General features: G+C 29.0%; 1 protein-coding gene across 1 annotated transcript in view; it reads left to right on the forward strand.

The window, feature by feature from the left end:
* The first annotated feature begins 2521 nt into the window (after positions 1 to 2521).
* Positions 2522 to 12347, forward strand: part of LOC121118089 (uncharacterized) — a 77508-nt gene continuing 67682 nt past the window's right edge. The window contains exon 1 of the mRNA XM_040712632.2: positions 2522 to 2651. The gene's annotated coding sequence lies outside the window, so the exon portion shown is untranslated. The remainder of the gene's footprint in view (positions 2652 to 12347) is intronic.

A 12347-nucleotide genomic window follows, 5' to 3' on the forward strand; every position in this document is an offset into this window, starting at 1 on the left:
ATATCCTTAATAAGACGTCTATGAGACCTAGTGATGAGGCCAAGTCTGCATTCATAGTTCTCGTTATCTCCCAATGAAAAACGAGACAAACCTTGCTTGCAGTTTTGCTAAGGACTTAATCAAGTAGTTTCTGGAAAGATTTAAGATCTCAGATGCGTACATTAAAATTGAGAGTACATAAAGTTTTATCGTAAACGAAGGGTAACTAGTTGTTATGAAAATCAGAAAAGATGATTTATATACTTTTTTAAATAACTGAGATAAGTATTGTTATTAAAAAACTACATATTGTTGCAAAAACAAGCTTTAATCTTATCAAATACAAAAATGTGATTTCACATTGGGATATTGGTCTAATTGGCTTTTATATTTTTTAGATTAACATTGTCCGACTTCTTCTTTTTTTTTTTGTGCTTTAGACAATCAATATTCAAGGAATTCAATGTCTTTATACAAAGGAGTTACTTACAAAATAAACACAATATTCAATAACTATACTTTAATGTTACTGATGTTTAGTAATTGCACGTTGCTTTGTTGAAGATAATAGTTAATAAACAATGTTTTATCCAATTAACAGTTGCACATACTTAAAGTAAATATTGCAAAAGTAAGATTGATCGAATCCATACTTAAGAATAACTTTTTGTAAGAAAGTGAAGGGGCGTCCGCAGGGAGTATTTTAAATTTAAGTTTTGTAAATTTGTCTCTAAAAAAAATGGATTTTTTTAAATAGCTGTGAATTTTGGAAAAAAGAATTAATATTTGAAAAAATACGATCCTGGAGACACCACTGAATGGACAATAATTTTCGAAGAATGCAAACATTACCTCGATACGTACCAGTAGTGCTTTCTCTCGGATTGTGCACGAAATTTTCAAACGCAACTCGTATAACCATAATGATAGGCTTATTTTAACAGTGAGAGACACTATTTGAACAAAGAAAATGTATTTGTCGGGGGAAAAGACTCAGTATAACCCCCAAAACACCATCTCCCACTGTCAAATATGGGAATGGAGACATAGAGACATTCTGGGATGTTTCTTTGCTAAGGGGAAGATCGACTTCACTGCAACGAAGAGAGGATAGATAGGGCCATTTGCTGAGAAATCTTGGGCGACAACCTCCTTCCCTCAGGAAATGCATTGAAAATCGGTCTTCCAGCACGATAATGACCCAAAACATACTGCTAAAGCATCAAAAGAATGTGCCTAAAAAAAAGCACATTAATGTTATGGAGTTGCCAATCCAGTATCCAGTCTCTGGAACCTAATCCTTTATAAAATCTTTATGAGTGGGACAAAATTGAAAGGAAATCAAATACTTATTTTCTAAACTTTACAACTTATATACTAGAAAAGGTCCTACAAAATTCAGTTGTATATAATATTAAATTAATATAAAAACAACCTTGAATAATTTTTATCAAAATTGAGTGTAGATTTTATAAGTAGTCTTGAGTGAATTATTCTTAATTTGTTTAAACAAATAAATATTATTAATCCTTTGTTTGTATCACAAATTCCATTTAAAGCAGTCTAAATTGATCATCAAATTAATAGAATGAGAAATTGATATATTTGATCTGAAAAACCCATATAAGTATCTTAAATCAAATAAAATTTTAAACTATGGATACAATTCTTGGGCCTTGTCTATATTAAGTCAAAAATTATATTGAGATGTTCGTGTTTTCTATATTATTTTTCAAGATTGTTTTTATGTTGACGGGCGACATATATAATTTTTTATATGTGTGGTGAGAACATTAATAGCAAGTTAGGATACTTTTTCTCAATATTGCCTCTGTATGATAAACATATCTATTGATATGAATACGATAATTTAAATTGATTTAAAGAAGTGATAAAGTCCTTAGGAGGCACGGTTTTTAAGGTTAACTGAACTTTATAAAAATCGGTTATTTGGTAACACTGATTATAAAATATACTGAGACTTTGTGAAGTAAAAATTATTTGTAAAGAAGAGTGTATAAGTATTTACGTTAAGAACAAGCCTCACCAACTGAAATTGATTATATTGATGATATCACAATTTGATTTAAAGTTCAAAAACCACACAATCAAATTGACTGAACATCTATCATATTAGTAACTTGTTGGACAGCTTTTCAGGGTTTTAATATTGTGTTTAAATTGTCTTTTGAAAATCTTTTTCGGTTATTCATTGAAGTAAAAAACTCATAATGCGGTTTTTTCTGTTTCATCAAAAAAATCCCATTTGTTTTTATGTTATCCCCACACATATTTATTAAAAACTTCAAAAATGTTTTTATGAATTATCACGTTTGTGTACTGCAACAAATGTTGTAATAATTAGTTTTGGACCTTTTACATATTTGCAAATTTTGTAGCATCAAATCATCAAAAGGAACAGTTCTCCTCCTTCTTCTCCTTTCCCATTTTCCAAGATCGTCCCAAAAAAAAGAAGAATAAGAAAGAGAAAGAGAGCAGAGGAGGAAAAAAAGTTGATGCCTATAAAAACATTTTTTTTTTCCTGAGTTACCAGAAGAATAGAGCATACAAGAATAAAGAGTCATTACTTTTTGTGTATCCAATGTCTTGTAATATTTAACCTCTACAACATACATAGATTACCCAAGTAATGTGAAATACTTGATACTCAGGTAAGATATTCTATAATCACCATCATTCTTAAAAGAGGCGGGAAAGCTGTCACTCCGAAACAAAGGGCACCTATCATGTCAAAAGATTTGTTTTGTATGTAAATATATCTTTACTAAAAAATAAAGGTTTCGATAAAATCAAAGTATATTTAATGCCTGGACGAATATTGTCATTTGCGGAAAATTGCCTGCAATGATACTATACAGAGTTGGGCAGCAGAACGAGTACTTTTGATCCTCCTGGCCTTATGAACATAGATTCATCGATCTGGAGGGGTTCTTCATAATCTTCTTCTCTAAGCTAGACAGGATCTCCGAATAATCTCTTTAAACTATGCCCTCCACATCTTACTTTCCTGAAGAGGTCTTCGCCATCATTATTTCTCTTGCCCACCTTAAAAACCGGGCTCCAGGAGTACTTCATCATGCCCATAATCCTCACAATTTCTACTTCAGCATCTAGGAGATCAGAGATGCGCTACCTTTTAGCTTCATGCTAACGCATGATGACAAGATGACGAAATGTTTATTTTAGTTTGTTTATGCATAACGGATGGCCGAACAAGAATGTCAAAAAAGAATAACTCAACCATAATGGGAAAACTAAAGTAAATTAACAGTCCACGTTTTGCTGCCCAACTCTCTCTTTGTTTTAGGGGAAGGGTTCTTCTAACGGGAAAAGACGACTTTACTAAAATAGAAAGAAGGATGGTCGGGTATATGTACCATGGAAATCACTTCAAAGTATCTGTAGATAATGTTCCCATCCGCAATATAAATAGCGGGCGTCGAATCTGCCATTGTAAAAAAAGAAAGTTAGGAGTTGTTATTTATGGTTCTTTTAAGGCTTATAATCGGCTGCAAGGTCCCAAATTTATTGTACAAACCCCATTGGCCTGGAGTATTAGCGATTCTATGGAAGGATAATTAAAGTAGAAACGGAAGTTTTTTACTTAACTTGAGGTTCCAAGTGTATCCTTCACTAACTCTGTGTGCCTGAGGGGCAATTTGGGAGATTACGAGGGTTATTTTATTATTGACAATCTACTGATGATAAAACTATCAATGAATACTTATATGGGCCAGACCCATCTGTAGATGGTGAAGAATTTTCCGCGAGGCAATTTTATGATGACAATATTCCATAGGGCAATTATCCTGGTGCCATCATACAAAGTGGAAATGTAACATTTTTTAAATAGTTAAGTTGTAGTTCAATTACTTATTACTATGTTGTTCATTATGAGTATTTAAAGCAACGCGTAAATATTTGCAAATGTAATTAAGATTTGATTACTTCAATTTACACAGTTTTGTATGCTGCTATTTCTCAAGATAAAAAAATTACTCTAATAATACTATATAAATTATACTAAACAATAAATACTAAAAGAAGCAATAAAATTATAAGAAATTTCCATCATTGAAACAAAAAAAAAAATGTATTTTAGAATTTATTGGTCATTCCATATGTAAGTAATTGGATCTAGGAATACTTATCCCTATAAATTTAGACAATTGTATGTACATACGTACATTAAACATCTTCTAAATAGACCAGTAGAATAAAAGAATATTTACAATTAGTTTTGTGTAAGGATCATAATTTATTGGTTCAAGTCTTGTCTTAGGACTGTCAGTCCTTGAAACCAGTAATTATCAGCCCTTAGGACTGCTGGTACTTGAAAATTTCTTAAAAAGGACGCTGTTTTATTAGTCCTAATAAGATATAATATTTAACTCCACATACCTTGCCTAAAATATCCCTTTTATCATAATAATGCTCTTCAACCAGTAGCAAACTGAAAATGTGTGGGTTTTTTTTAATTTTCTAAAGCTGTTATCAATATTATTCAATTTGTGAGAATGGAACATTTAAATAACAAAGTAACAACGAGTATGTGGGCTCATAAAAGACAGAGAGTAACCCTGAGGATTTGTTGGGGAGTTCCTTCTTGGACTCAAATTAGAATTGCGGATCGACATTGGAGTAATTCTAGCAAATGCCCTTGTTTATATCTTTATTTCCTTCCTCTTTTGTCACAGCTGATTCTTACTGATCTAATGAAACGTCATGAGAATTATTCTTTCTCTCCTCGTAAATATTCTTCAAATTGTCAGGGTTACCATGTTGATTTTTGGTTGCTTTTTATTTTTAACATGTCCATTCTACACTCAGTACATAAAAATATGTATTTGGAAGTAGGATATATTTTCCTTCGCAGATAAAGATTACATACAAACCTAAACAACAATTGTCACTTTCACAAAGATTTATTTTGTTTCCATTCACATAATCCAATAACCTCTGCAACAGTATGCCATAAGTCATGTTATCGTTAATAATGTATTTACATTCATACATACTAAACGTAGAATTAATAAAAGAGTATACAGGAATAATCCTTACAGCCCTATTACCACAAGGAAAATGTGTATCTATATGTACATATATGTATGTAATTTAAATTAAATTAGTTTTTCTGTAGTTTAAATATTTAGAAATGAAATTTACAACCAAGAAAAAAGTTCTTTTTTGCCCTTGAAAAAATGTAAAATTAATATACAAATAAGTATGTGTAGGTTTGTGTATATGTTTTTAAAAAGGTATCTGATAAAGCCGTCTTTCTTGATAATCTATTTACAATTTGGTATCATAGGAAATTTTTCTTAGAATTGTGTTTATTTAAACAATAAAATAACCTCCAAAGGGTTGATTTTACACCATTTTTTCATTAATTTTTTTTTTAAATATCATGACAATCATAACTTTTTCATCTTATTCCTCAAAATGATCTATTTAAATTAAAATATGAGATTTGTATTAAATTTAGCATTTAGATAAAAAGTATATATTACAGCAATATTTTTTCAAAATTGCTTCAATTGTTTTCAAACTATAATTATTTTATTCCTAAGGATGTGGCAAGTAAATAAATATACTATTTTGGTACTGAGTATTAAGCAGAGATATTATTGATATTTTTCTAAATTTTTACTACTTAAATCTCGTTTTATGATAGAAAATTAGAAACATTTTCTTGTTATTAGACTCTTAATAAATCCATGTGATGACGGGTAGTACCGTTAGTATTTAATTAATGGAATATTATCAATATCAAAATTAGAAATACCTTCTTAACATAACGATAATTTAAAAAAACCATGTATTTTATCAATTTAAAAGGTCATTCAAAATTTTTACGTAACATTCTGTCTAATTTTAAAAATGGGATCTGTATACTTTCAGAGTTGGTAGTTAGAGAACCAATCGATTAATATAATTTCTAATTCTTACAATTGGAAATTCTCTTAATGTCAATAATGATACCCTGGTATGTGGTTCTATTCCTAGATAAAACAAAATACCCAGGGTCATCAAAAATCTCTATTATGAGAACTATTTCTCCAAAACATAATCACTCAAGATCATTCATAATTCCGTGTCCGTTCCTTTGAGCAACGATAATTTCAGCAGGTGTCATCATAGGAACATTCATTTGAGCAATTACTTATTTGGGCGAGCTTTTTTCAGCGTTGTTCATTTCAGCGACATTTTCATATAGTAAACAATAAAAGATAAACGACGTCATTATTAAATTTCATCACTTAACAGAGCTGTGTTTAAAATTAAATGGAAAATATGTAGCTGGGACAACTTAGGATCTTCTCGGATTTCGTCTCGACTCCACAAGCTTATTTAGAGAAACGAGTTTAAAAAAACTTATTGAGTGGAATGGAATTTTTTTTTGTCTTAGTTAATATACTCAGACAGTTAACCTTTTTAGAAAAAATAATTCAGCTTACTTTTGTGTTGAGAAGAATCATATTTATTTTGAATAAATTAGATGTCTTGAAAAATAAATACTAAAATTGTCAAAAAATATGGAATGATATTAATTTAATAACTTCTCACAAAATGTTTTTATTTTAAAATCCTCCAAAATATACTTGAGCTATAGAAGGAAAAACATGTCAATATTTGTTGTGATATTTGCAAAAAAATCTCATGTATATGTATAATATGTACGAGTGTATTGTACAAATATTGCAAATTGTCTTTTAATAAACAAAATAAAGTTATTCTTTTACAATGTTAAACTTTCCAATTTTCTTGTTAACCCAAGATTAATAGAAATACAAGGTTATCACAACATGTTGTCGGGCTTGCTAGAATTTTCAATTTGGTGTAGCGTACCGACTTCTTGGCAAGACAGACAGTGTCATAGAGTCTAACAGTGGTGTTCCAACACTGAGAGTCAAGAAAGGCTACTTATAGGTATAAAGTTACTTTTGGAAACAGTTATACTCTTTGATTTGATTATTAAAAAGCATGGTGGAAGTCAAACATTTGTAGGAAAATGCGTTTTGGTATAACTTTGTATTTCTATTAACCTTGCTTATCCCTTTATCATAAAACTATTTTCCATATTATTTCTCAGTTTTAAATAGCCCACCTTGGCTCTAGATAGTTTAAAAGCACATATCATGCACTACACATATAGTAAGTAGGATATTAGATTACAGATGTAACCCGCAGAAGATAAAATTATATAATTTAAAAAAAATGTTAACATAGCACTTGCTTCTCTTCGTGCAAAGGTATGTATGATTCATTAAATAATATATGATATAGATTAGTCTAATGGTGCAAAAACTTTATTCGAAATTCAGGAATAAAAATACAATTATTTATTTAAAACATTTATTGCTACATGGCATATAAAGATATACAATCAGTACGGGCCCATGTTAAAATAACTTTAACTCTTGATAACCTCCAAATAGTTTACCAATTAGGTCTCCTACTGCAGTCCGTCGTAAACATTTTTTAGGGATAGTGCATTGTTCAGCCAGTGCCCGGCATCAGAATTCATTAAGAAACTGGAGAAGCTGGAGACGGAATGTTCTTGAACACGTCGAGAATTCTACAAAATATGTATCCGTTTAATTATAATTTTAGGGCATTCATAAACCAGATGAAGTGGTTTTTCATCTCTTAAACATCACCCACGACATAGTTGGCTGAGTTCTTGCTGATAGTGTCGACATAGGAGACAATGCCACAATGCCCAGTGGTAAACTGAGCCAAAGAGTTAAGTTTTCCTTTCGAAAAATCTAAGAGATGTTTCCACCTCCCAAGTATAACTCTTGGGGCATCGCACAGACTTGATAGCAATAGTCAGGGTTCTACCAAAGTGTCTCCTATTTGTCTATTTAATGGGCATAGACCTCCTCCTAAGAGATGCCCGATGGATACCTTCAATTCGTGTAGGAGATCGATTTAGAGTTCCAACTCTGGCTAGCATATCAGCCACCTAATTTCCAGTCCTATTACTGGGACCTCTTACTTAGAATAAGGTACATATGCGGGCATCAGCATAAAAACAATCTTGACAAATGTGATTTGTGCAACACATTTAACTTCATATGACGTCATTATGGGTCTATGTGTCACAATTTTTAAACACCATTTACGTCATCAACAATTCATCTGTAGAATAAATAAAAAATACCAAATTTAAATGAGACTGATTTTTTTGTAAGACAGATCAAGAGCGATTTTCTACTTGAGACCTGTTCACCCCAAGCTTCTTTAAAGGAGAAATGAGTTTGGTCTAGTCCAGTTCAGAGATACCAACATGTAAATCATCTTGGAAACTCAATCCTACCTTAATTGACGATCATGAGGTTAATAATAAGATCATTTCAATAATTGAAACTGCCAGATCTGAATTAACAAATGGTGATGACATTTTTGCTAGCGTTAAGAAGATGCTTAAGTTAATCAAAAACGTTGTCGTAGGGCTGGAGCTAAAAAAGCCAAAATTATAAGAAAACGTCTTAATCAAGTCGAAAATATCAATGAAGCTTTAATATCTCCTCAAGAAAAATATTATAAAATAGATCATAGTTATCGCAAAGCTGATCTTCTTCATCGTGTCAAGCTCAAAATAGAGCATATAGATGATCTTTCAAACTCCAGGTTGAATGGTTTAAAACAAGAGATTAAAAGAAACTCAAACAATGATTTGTCCTTAGGGAATCTGGTGTGACATCCAATGATCCTGTATTTGTATGAAATCAAATTTTATCTTATTATTCGAAACTCTACAGATTTATTGACAGTGAAAATTTTACTCTGCGCATAAGATGTTAAATAGCAAATATCTTTTGCAAGAAATTGAGATGTGAATCCGACAACGAGCGTGTGATTGGTTATGAGGGCAACAACCAAATCGAAGCTCATATATACATTGACAAAAATCAAGTCAGCTATCAAGGACGCTAAAAGAACAAGGCACCTGATCAATCTGGGCTTACGTATGAATTTTATAAAAGTTTTCATTTTATTTGGGTCCAATTTTATTACTGTTTTATGAAAAGGTAATGTCTCTAGGATTTTTTCCGGACTTCGCTCAGAAAGTAAAATTGTTTTAATCTTTGCCTATTTTTTTTTTTTGGGCGGAGGAGGGTTTCTTGGTTTTTTGAATATTTTTCAAAAAAACAAAAAACATACAAAAATTAAAATATTTTGAAAAAATTTCAAATATACAATTTAAAATTTTAATTTTTTTTCAAAAATCCCTAACTATTCATAAAAAATTCCAAAAGTATATGCTTCAAAAATTAATAAACTTTTTAATAAAAACCACAGCTATTAAAAATAAAGAAATTTTTTTGGAAAAAAAATGCAAAAATCTATAGCAATTAAAAAAAAACAAGAAAAAAATTCAAATATTAAACTTCATGAAGATTTTTTTCAAAATTACTCAGTTATCCATAGAAAATTATTTTTTTCTAAAAAAAAAATTTCAAATATACAATTTAATAATTAATTTTTGCTTCAAATATATACAACTCTTAACAAAAAATTACATTTAATGGAAAAAAAATTCAAAAACTCATGGCTATTTTCAAAAAATTACATTTTTGGAATTTTTTTTTTTTTTCAAAATCCACAGCTATTTACTGGGAGAAATACAAAAATCTACAGCTGTTCAAAAATAAATAATTAAATTTATAATATAAAATATTTTGAAAAAAAGATTAAAATACATAATTATTGACAGAAGATTAAATTATATCAAATTTCAAATTTTTAAAAATAACATAAAATATTGAATTTTCCTGTAAAAAGCAAAAATAAATTCGTTAATTTGGGGGTGGCGGGTTACTATTTTTTTCATAACTTAGAAGTGTAATAAATAATTATAAATAAGAATTGGAAATGCAAATTAAACATTATGTTCCAGATTCCGTTTCCAGAAAAAACTTCCCATTCTCCGATTATGATTAATCGTCCCATCACTAGTTTTGGTCAACTAAAAATCATAACGGTCTATGATTTTCTATCCCCACCCCAACACTAGAAAATATAAAGAGATATAGTGAGGGTTAATCAAAAATGGTTTGGGGCTCGGTATTTTATTTTTTGATATATTTGACGTGCTAATTGGAAATTTGTTATAAGTTTTTTCTTCGTCAAACTTTTAGTTTTTTCAGTACACTTTGAAATATTTTTGAGAATAAGAAAAATTAGAAAACCAACTACACTAACCAACTAATAAACTTATCCCATGAAAAACTTATTTCTACTTTCACATTTTAGATGAACCATCTCTAGGGAATATAAAAGTTAATGTCAATAATAATTCATTAATTTTTAAGAAATTTCTTTTGAAAATAATAATAACTTTATAATGAAATAAAGAACTCATTTAAGGGATGAGTAATTTATTGTTTTGTTTTAAAAAATAGAAAATTATTCTTATTAGTTATTAAACGATTATTCGGAATCGGGGAAAAATGTTTAATTTACGATTTTGATCCTTATTTAAAATTATTTATTGCTGACATTTAACAATTTATTAGATTTCTAAGTTATGAAAAAAAAATATCACCCCCTTCCTCCAAATTAAGGAATTTAAACTAGAAAATTTAGTATTTAATTTAATTATCACCCAAAAAAATTTCGAAAATGTAACATATAAAGTTTTATTTAATTTTTTTTTTTTTTAAATTCCATTCTGTGAATAACTATGTAGCTATATTTGTTTTGTTTTTTTTAAATTTTATATTAGAAATTTTATTTTTGAATTTTTGACAGTTAACAAAAAAACCCACATTTTTATTATGGTTATGATAAATAGTATTATTTTAATGCTAAATCTATCTCTCGTACGATTTTTCACTACGCTATATTCTGTGCCACCAGACACCCCTGATAGCAAAATTGTATTATTTTACTATTATTTAAAATATTAAAGAATGGAATTGGCATTTTAATGTTCTTAACTGATATTTGAAACATAACACAACATTATGTTTATACATATAAATAGATAATTACTCATTAAATATTCTTTATAGTCAAAATTTATATTAAAAAAACCTTTTCCATATTCTATAATTCAAAAATTAATTATTCTCATTATGCAATAGATAAAAATATATTTATTTTAATGAGATTAAATTCCTTTACATTAATTGTTAATTATCTGGAGACATTTGAATGCAAAAGCAGAGGCTTGGTTTTTGGAATTTTTTTGAAAAAAGATGCAAAAATAAAAACTTTGTATCAAAATATTTGAAAAATTAAATTTTTGGCAAATAATTTTAAAAATCTACAATTGCTTAGACAAAATTATACCTATTCACAAAATTTATTTTTTCCACTGCTGACTTGCTTTTGTAGAGTGAGGTCATTCAATATTGGAAACAATTTAGTTATTTTTTGTCATTTTGCTGTTCTCAGAGTGTGGAGCTGTCATCTTTATTTGTCCATACAACAACTTTAAGAAGTAAACGTTTAAGAGGAGTATAAAATATTCTAGAAACACTTTTTGTGAGAACTTATTCCGTAAAATTAACTTTTTTCTCAAAATATGGTTTTTTAAATTATATTTGTAATATTTTCGAATAATTAATGGGGAGGCCCGCTATTTAAGATTATATTCGAACACTTATAATCAATCATTGAGCCATTTTCTTTCAGTCACTCTTGATTTTTTATGCGAGAAATTGGGATAGAAAGAGACAAAAAATTTATAACAAATCCAAAGTGAGAATTGAATTTTTTATCAAGTATTTAATGTGATGATGACTTAAACATCAAATTACGTGGCTTTAATTTTATAAAATTCATAGAAAAAATACGTTATCAAAATCTTTATACTTTTTACAATATTAATATTTTACCAGAATAAATATATATTTCAGGCTTAAGTGTAATTATTTCTCCGTGAAAATTATCATTGTAACTTTTAATTAGATAAAAATAGCTGGACAAGAAAAATTGAAGTCTTCTTGTTTTTCTCTTTAAAATTCAAGGATCTTTTAAACTGCCCATAGACAAATGTGTTTTCATTGCTGTTTTAGGATCCCCGTTAAAATCTAAGATCTCAGTTTACTGCAAAGCATTTTAACAATCAAAGCATCACTGTCCGACCTTTGAGCGTTTACCCTCATCAATGCGTCCCAAATTGTTTTTAAGGTGTCTCAAGTAGAAAAATGAAACTTTATTCCTTCAAAACTATCCTTCTTAAATATTCATTGATTTCTTTTTACCTTTTTGAAATATTTCAAAGACAATGCCAAGCTTTTAGGGTGTATTAACTTCGCTCACAAAAAATATATACATTTCTAAGGATTTAAAGATTTTCTTCATAGGGAAAGTTTTGACGTTTTTGAGCA

The sequence above is a fragment of the Lepeophtheirus salmonis genome, chromosome 5 (assembly GCF_016086655.4).
Source record: "Lepeophtheirus salmonis chromosome 5, UVic_Lsal_1.4, whole genome shotgun sequence".
NCBI classification, from domain to species: domain Eukaryota; kingdom Metazoa; phylum Arthropoda; class Copepoda; order Siphonostomatoida; family Caligidae; genus Lepeophtheirus; species Lepeophtheirus salmonis.